Source organism: Hemicordylus capensis, chromosome 5 (assembly GCF_027244095.1).
Source record: "Hemicordylus capensis ecotype Gifberg chromosome 5, rHemCap1.1.pri, whole genome shotgun sequence".
Lineage (NCBI taxonomy): Eukaryota > Metazoa > Chordata > Lepidosauria > Squamata > Cordylidae > Hemicordylus > Hemicordylus capensis.
Genome location: NC_069661.1, coordinates 107,044,539 through 107,052,018, shown reverse-complemented (window position 1 = coordinate 107,052,018; position 7,480 = coordinate 107,044,539). Strand labels below are relative to the sequence as shown.

Genomic DNA, 7,480 nt, shown 5'->3' with positions numbered 1-7,480 from the left:
GTGAGTGCGCAGGCCATACTGGGGAGACCCTGCTTTTAAGCCTCCCGGCCAGGGGTCTACTCGCGAATAGCCACGGCGCAGAGCCGTGCCGCGGCTACTCATGAGCAGATAGCCCGGGTTTGTGGAGCGCTCACTCAACAAACCCTGGCTAAGGGGTGGGCTACAGGAGCGGGTTAGCCACTCCTATCATCCCCAGCCACAATGGCTAAAGACTGGGGATTATGGGAGTAATAGTCTAGTAATGTCTGGGGACCCAAGATTGAGAATCCCTGGTGTACCGCATACATGGTTTGATAACTTTTGAAGAAGACTCTAGTATCAGCAAAACAGATTTCTTTATGAGACAAGGAGGCTGTTTGTACGAGCAGCCAAGGGCTAGGGCAGTTAAACCCAGGCTTGGTTGCCTATGGGAACCACCAGGAGCCAAGTGGATCTGGCAGTGACTCGGTGGCAAACCCAGCTAAGGAGCCAGGCTCTTAAACAAGGTCAAGGGAGTGCGTGCTCCCTTAACCCCATTGAATTGATCTTATGTCAGTGCTGACTGCTTTCAGCTAGTGCTGAAACACTGGGCGGGTGCTTGTCCATCACGGGGGGGGGGGGCGTGATCCTCACAATGCACCATGCATTTGTGTGGTGCATTGTGGGATTTCCAGGGGCTGGGATGACACATCCTGACCCCTGCATCTCCATGCTGCCCATAGCAGCCACATACTCTCTGGACATGCAATCCACACGCCCAGCAACTCCACATTACTCAGCTACAGGGAAGGCAAGCTTCTGTCACCTACCCCCCCCCCCAAGACCTCTTACTCAGTCCTGAGAATGGGCTCAAGTTCTGTGAACACAAAATACATAGCAAGGAAAAAGGGATACATAGTGAGGAAAGAGGTACTGTGTGTAAGAGTTACAGTTGGATGGAATGCTGCAATTGTTTAAACACGTTTCCATATAAACACCTTTTAAATAAAACTGGAGCTGTATTTAGAAAGCTAAATAGCAACTTGCCTGTTTGTGGGGAGGGAAGGGAGGGAAACACCTTTAATTAAATTCACACCGGCTGATTAGTGACTTTGTAGAACTGAATTAGTGGTGTTAGGAATGTAATGGATATCAAGAGTAATTAAGTGGGAAATCAAGGCCATACCCCTAAGGCAGCTTGAAACAACATTATGGCCAAGGCCACTGCTGGAACATATTAGAGGGCACTGTAGCATCCTCAATTTTTTTCTTCACTTTCTGATGTTTAATTTATGCAGCTTATGAAAGTGGAAATTTAATGATAAATGCTAGACTGGGTAATAGTGTGTGAAGTTTTGCATGTGTAAATTTGTGTATGTTGGAACAGCAGTAAAGCCATGCCATCAAAAGCCATTCTAATGAGAACTTTAATTAATGTAAGAGTATATCAAATAGAAAGGGGAGGAGAAACATCAATATGAATCTGTTAAATTTTCTAATGTAAGGAAGCTTGAAGAAATGTTGAATTGCTCGGTTTAGTGAGTCACTCCATAAAGAGGAGTTTGGCCAATTAAATACTATTTTAAAGATCAAAGCGGCTTCCATTCTCCACAGGGCTTGGTCAGTGGAAGTAGTCCTGTGGAGACACAAAATGACTGGAGTGCTTCAGTCTTCCTCCTCAGCTCCAGCGGAGGTGGGGAGGACACAATTTTCACTGCTCTCTCCTCCCTCTCTAGATCAAGGTTTCACAATCAAGAATCTGGCCGAGAGGTTCATGCACCCCTCGGGGATATGGTTCTGCACATGAAAACTTGATCTGGAGAGAGAAGAGAGCAGTGGAAATAATGTCCTCCACCCCTCCACTGGGGCTGTGGAACGTGGACAAAAACTGAAGCACTCTAGTCATTTTGCATGCCCACGGAGTGATATGATGCTGTGGAGTATAGAAGTATGTAGAGTATATATGGGTGTTAGCTACTTTAAAACAAAACAAAACAAAACAAAACACATTGTGCCTATTTCCCACCACCATAAAAATTCATACACACATATATACAAATATGCCTCCATAGATTCTTAGGATTCTCCTCTTGAATTTTGACTATAAATATGATATATTCAACATCACCTTTTTGCATGCAAATATTTTGCCACAATTGTCAACTTTATGGCAACATGCAGGTTCAATCCCTCCATGAAGCATGATGAGCTGCTTTGGATAATGGATTGCAGGGAGTGGCATTCTACTCAGTTGTTGTGAGTGGCATTCCACCAGCTTGAATACCTCTTTGCTTGATCCAAGTTCTGCTGAGGCTGGGAGGCAGGCATCACTCTAGCCCTGCTAACTCTATGGACAGCACATCACTCTGGCTCAACTCCTCTCTCTTCTCCCCACCTTATCTCTAAGTTTAGCATGCTTTCCATAATGAGAAGGAGGAAGTATAGCAGTCTGGACATTCTCCTGCCTATTGTCTGGACAGCATGGCAGCATGGCAGCCTGCCACTAGGCCACCATAAGCTGGAGCAGAAAGCACTCATCCATGACTGCCGCCAACCTGCTAGTGAAGAACTATAGCAGTATGACAGGAACAAGCAGCAGCAGCAGCAGCAGCGAGTGTGTGTGTGTGTGTATGCTCAGAAGGGGGGCAGCATTTGGTTAGAGACGTGCATGAATCAATTTTTTTCAATTTGATTTGTGCCCAAATTGAATCACCCCTGATTTGTTTTGTGTCCAAAGCTGTCCCCACAAATCACCCCGATTCGATTTGATTTGATTCAGATTTGGATTGATTCAGACCATTTCTAAAGGTCCGAGGGGCACCAAATTTGGGAGGTGGATAGGTCCCCATTGGTTCAACTTAGCAGCTAAATTTCATGGACGTGGGGCACTTGATTGATTTTTAGGTTTTTTAAAGCTTTTATTGATTTTGTATATTTCCACCATAGGAAATAATGGGGATTCGAAGTTTTCCATCCTAACCCTAACATGGATCCCCAGCTTTCTTTAAAAAGCAAACAAAAAAGCACTAAGCTCTAGCCCTTGCAGAAGCGGAGTTATGGAGCAAAATGTGTGGTCACTATTTTTCAAATGTTGAGATTCTGTGGTGTATAATATTTTTTCCTCATAATGAACTCCTATGAGGATTCATTGCACACCTTCATTTCTTCTGCTCATTTTGACTGTCATTGGACAGTGCCAGCTGTCAACTGCCATATGCCAACCACAGGAGAGGAGAGCTGGTCTTGTGGTAGCAAGCATGATTTGTCCCCATAGCTAAGCAGGGTCTGCCCTGGTTGCATATGAATGGGAGACTTGATGTGTGAGCACTGCAAGATATTCCCCTCAGGGGATGAAGCCGCTCTGGGAAGAGCATCTAGGTTCCAAGTTCCCTCTCTGGCTTCTTCAAGATAGGGCTGAGAGAGATTCCTGCCTGCAACCTTGGAGAAGCCGCTGCCAGTCTGTGAAGCCAATACTGAGCTAGATAGACCAATGGTCTGACTCAGTATATGGCAGTTTCCTATGTTCCACACACACACACCACCTGCAAGGCAGTAGGGTACTCATTTTATTTGTTAGGAATATTGAAGTGTTTAGATTCTTTGGTGTCTAATAACCTTTCCTCATAATGAATCCCTATAAGGATTCATTATACACCTTCATTTCTTCTGTTCATTTTGACTGTCATTAGACAGTGCCAACTGTGAACTGTCGTGTGTCAACTACACACACTCACACACACACACACACACACACACACACGCACCGGGGTACTCTGTTTTTTTAAGGATTTTTTGAAGTGTTTAGATTCTTTGGTGTGTTCATTGCACACCTTCATTTCTTCTGTTTATTTTGACTCCACTGCTTTGCAGGTAGGGGTGGGGAATTAGTGGCATCCCATGTGCCAACTGCCCTCCACCCCCTGCAAGCCACTGGGCACTCAGTTTATATTTTAGGAAATTTTGAGTTGTTTAGATTATTTGATGTGTAATGAATCCTCATAGGGATTCATTATGAAGAAAGGTTATTAGACACCATAGAGTCTAAACACTTGAAAAAAATTCCTAGAACATAAATTCCTAGAACATAAATTCCTAGAGTAGTACCCCACTGCCTTGCAGATGGGAGGGGGGTATAGTTGGCACATGGCAGTCATCAGTTGGCACTGTCCAAAGACAGTCAAAGTGAATAGAAGAAATGAAGAGATGTAATGACTCCTCATAGGGATTCATTGAGGAAAAGTTATTATACACCAAAGAATCCAAACACTTGAAAAATTGTGACCACACATTTTTCTCCATAACTCCACTTGTACAAAGGCTAGAGCTTAGATTTATTTTTTAAATGAAAGCTGGGGATCTGGGGGAATTAATGGGAGGAAACCAAATCTCAAATCAATTTGAATCGAATCAGGACCCAAATCTAGCCAATGGACTATAGGGATGATTTGTTCTGTCTCCACATCACAAATATCAGCTAGATTCCAGTACAAATCAATTTGTACCCGAATCGATTTGCACATCCCTACATTTGGTGCTCTGCCTTAGACAAAAAATGCCTTGGGCCTCTGCTCTCAATGTTTAACACTAACTGGTTTTGCAACTAATAAGTGTTGCTCTAATTTCAGTACTCAATTTAACCATTAGGACATATCCTATTAAATAATTGACAGAAGCTCCACAACATTTCAATTTAAAAAGCTGGATTTGGGGGTGAAAGTTCACATCAAAATCTGAACTGTCTTTTTTGCCCTGTTGCCTTGTGGGGCAATCTTTGAAATCAGGCAGCAGGGACAATCAAATTCTCTAGAATTTCTCATATGAACATAGGAAACTGTATTTCTATGTTGAAGACAGTGAATGTCTTCAGAGAGTGGACAAGTGAGACCATTGCTCCACCTAGCTGAGTATTACCTACCCTAATTGGCAGCAATTTCTCCAAGATGTCAGGCAGGATTCTTTCCTAGCCCTACCTGGAGATGCCAGGGATTGAACCTGGGACCTTCTTCATACAAAGTAGATGCTCTGCCACTGAGCTACAGCCCCATTCCCTTGGGAGGAACCCTGAGATTCAGATAAATTTTCACTTTCAGAACCCAGAAAGTCCTGAAATTTGGAGAACATTTCCACTTTAGAAAAACTTATCCATACCCAATAAGGCTGCTTTGATATTCTTATGAGAGAGAGCTCTTGGAAATCATATGAACTTTTCAAGAGAATTTCCTATGATAATTGCCCATCGTGATGACACACTTCAGCGCTGAAGAGATCCTGAGATGTGCAGCTTAATATATTGGTCTTTCATTGGTCTAGTACTGCATGCATACTGTTTCTGGATCAGACCAATCACAACTTGGCATGTCTGAAGTTTGTTACAAAAATCAACCTGTTCCACATCAATACAAGGAGCCCTTTCTCATGATCCATGAGAAAGGGCTTGAAGGGGCAGGGGAGGAAGCCTCAAAGAGCTTAGCTCCCCCACAGATGATCCACTCTGTTGGTCTGGGTGTGGAGATCACATGCCCAGATGTATAACTACCTTCTCTGTGTGGAGGTTTGGGGTGCTGGGAGGCATCATCCCACCCCCCCACCCCCCAGGGCTGGCAGACGATTAAAATATGGGGTTAAAATAGCAATGGGGTTAAAATAGCAATGCTCTCTTATCTCAGTTTAAGAGGGTGGCTGGGTGGGGTTGCCACTGAGGTACCACTGGGATAGGGCATGATCATGCTGGATCCCACACACGGGCAAGACCAGGCTTGGCTTTGCTAGCCCGGTTCTGCCTGCACATGAGAACTGTCTCAATATCCAGCAAATAAATATATCCAGCAAAATAAAGCACAACATCCAGATAGAGTACAATCTGCTGCAGCATCCTTAGTGTGACCCGTACATCAATGTCATGAGCTGTAGCTATTATTTGTGCTTTGTCTTCATATTCTTGTAAATCTCAGAACTAAATATACTCTCTTTTGCTCTCAGCATGAGAAGATATAATTGATTTGCCTGTACTTGCACCATTATTTAAAAAGGAAGATGAAAAATGACAATAACCTCAATTTAGTACCAATTCATATGCACATCTGTGAGGTGGTACACAGTTGGAGGGATGTCAAACAAAAACTGGAATATACATTGTAATGAACACTGCCTAATTCAGCAAATAAAGGGAACTGTTTTTATGACCTATTTTGATTGTTTGAGGTTTTAAATGATGCATAATGTGACTGTAGAAAAGCATCACAATAGGACCCTTGAAACTGCAACTCCAAATTTAGTCTGGGTTTTTAAGAGAATTGTACCTTGAAATACCTATAATGCACTTCAAACAAAGAGACCAAACAAGTCATTGCCATATCCATTAAAATATGAATACTAATATCACTGATATTTATATGCTGCTTTTCAACATAAGTTCTCAAAGTTGGTTTACATCAATATTAATTAAATAAATAAATAGAATGGCTCCCTGTCCCCAAAGGGCTCACAATCTAAAAAAGAAGCATAAGCAACAACCACTGGAGGGATGCTGTGCTGGGGATGGATAGGGCCAGTTGCTCTCCCCCTGCTAAATAAAGAGAACCACCACTTTAAAAAGGAGCTTCTTTGCTTAGTTAGCAGGGGACAGAATTCTATGGCTGCATTCACATGTAACACCAAGCAGGAGGTTGAAGAACCCATGGTTAATCTTTCAAACCATGAATTGCATCGCAGATGTTCATCCAACCATGGTTCGGCAGTCTCCATTTTCAGGGCTGGGTGCCTCCTCCTTGGCCACTGAGGCCATATCCCAGGCAGCTGTGCACTGCTTGCACCACCAGACTGAGGGCAGGGCCATTGGCCATGATCCCCAAGGGGTCCTGTCAGTCATGCTTGGCTTGATCCGACTTTACTGGCTGGCTTTGTCAGGCCCATGAGAATTTAACCCTTTTCTTGCTGTACTACCAACTATGTCATTGTTATACATCTGCAGCAGAGGTTTGAGTCACACAGTAATTCTTTAATAGGCAGGACTGCAGAGTGGCACATCCCCATGTGGCGGGTTTGGAGGAGCACTCGAGGCAGTAGTGCGTTATTATTTAAATCCCAAGGATGGAGGTGTTGTAGGGCTGGGGGCCCTACACCTGCTTGCCATTCTCCTCTCCATGGTTGCCAGATTACTAAACTTTCACTCCCACCACACCATCCACTTTCTGAACCTAAGTATCCATGGATCGACACACTTCCGGGTTAATTAAAATTAAGCTCTCCATACACCGCCTATCCCCAGTTTTGTATACAGCAAATGAAGGGGTGGGGTGGTGAGGAATGTGTCCTCCACAACTGCATCCAACCAGCAAAACCACAAACCAAACCACCATCCCCACCACTGCCCAGGTTTCTGGGGTGAACTGTGCTTCTCGGTTGCTGGAAGCCAGGGGCATCTCATTGGGTTATCCCTCTCAGGAGCTCCAAAGCAGGACAGAATTTGATTGGATAAAAAACAAGTCCCGCCTACCTGAGCCTGAGGGGGATAACTCCTCCC

At 44.0% G+C, this 7,480-nt stretch overlaps 1 non-coding gene across 1 annotated transcript; it reads right to left on the bottom strand.

Annotated features, from left to right (window-relative positions):
* Positions 1-4,929: 4,929 nt before the first annotated feature.
* Positions 4,930-5,001, bottom strand: TRNAT-UGU (transfer RNA threonine (anticodon UGU)). The gene has a single exon. It is a non-coding gene; the product is annotated as a tRNA-Thr (tRNA).
* Between the last annotated feature and the right edge of the window lie 2,479 nt (positions 5,002-7,480).